Consider the following 1,079-nt stretch of genomic DNA (forward strand, 5'->3'; position numbering starts at 1 on the left):
TTCACGTGAAAGTCACAGAGTCTGTGTGGTTTTCCTGTAAAGAGATAAGCTGAAGTCTGTGTCTATTCCATATATTTCACCTGAAGAAATTATTAGAGCAAACAGCCTGCAGGGAACAGAATGAACACAGCTGCATGGCTGTTGCAAATATTAAGAAAATGCTATAAAAATTAGTGATAAAGAAAAGAAAAAGAAAAAAAAAGCAATTGGTGAGAAAGAAGATACAAAAGTTATAGGATACAGGACTTTGCAAAGGCTAGAATAAAGCCGAAAACGGCCGAGTACCACACATGGCCGTGTTCTCTGCAGGTTTCCGCACTGTGTGTAGATTCCGTCATGGGAGATCTTTATTTTTTTTTCAGTCCCCATGACGTTTGCACGGCAGACATTTCATAACATCGGTAAAGAAATTAGGAAGGAATGAAGGAAGAATGGAAAGAAAGAAGAGAGGGAGGAAGAAACAAAAGGGGGAAGAAAGGACGCTCAGGGGGACGGCTGGCGTTCATTAGGACCCGAAGGGCTAGTGAAGGAGTCTTGGCTGAAATAACATTTCCTGCACTCTGGCTGCAAATGCCAGCTGATTTGGCGTTTGAGTGGGGAGGGATGGGCAAAGGAGCTGGAAATGCATTGATGTTGCAAGAGGAGGCCATGCTATCTGACCTGATTTTGATGGAAAGGAAAACACCCTAACCCAGTGTTGAAGGGAGTGGGTTTCAAAACCCCGGTCCGAGCATTTTGCAGCAATTGGACGTTGCTGATGACAAGCGTGGTCAGAGGAGAACCTTGGGAGAATCGTGGCAGCGTTCACACTTGGAGCGCTGTGGAGGATGGAGTGGGTTAGGGGAGGGGGGTTAGGAAGGAAGACACATGAGAAGTCCACTGCGCAGTGTCAGTTTTGGCATCCTTCGTGTGTATGGCTTCTATTCATGGACATGCCAACGAATGTGAAGTCTTCTACTCAACCTGCCTTCTTAGTTATAGAAAACCCTCAGGGAAAGAAGTCTGATTCATACCTGAACTCTGCTCTATCTTTCCTGGAGCTCTGGGTCCACAGAATTGAGATGCTTTGGTGGGTAGGG

This window comes from Vicugna pacos, chromosome X (genome assembly GCF_048564905.1).
Source record: "Vicugna pacos chromosome X, VicPac4, whole genome shotgun sequence".
NCBI lineage: Eukaryota > Metazoa > Chordata > Mammalia > Artiodactyla > Camelidae > Vicugna > Vicugna pacos.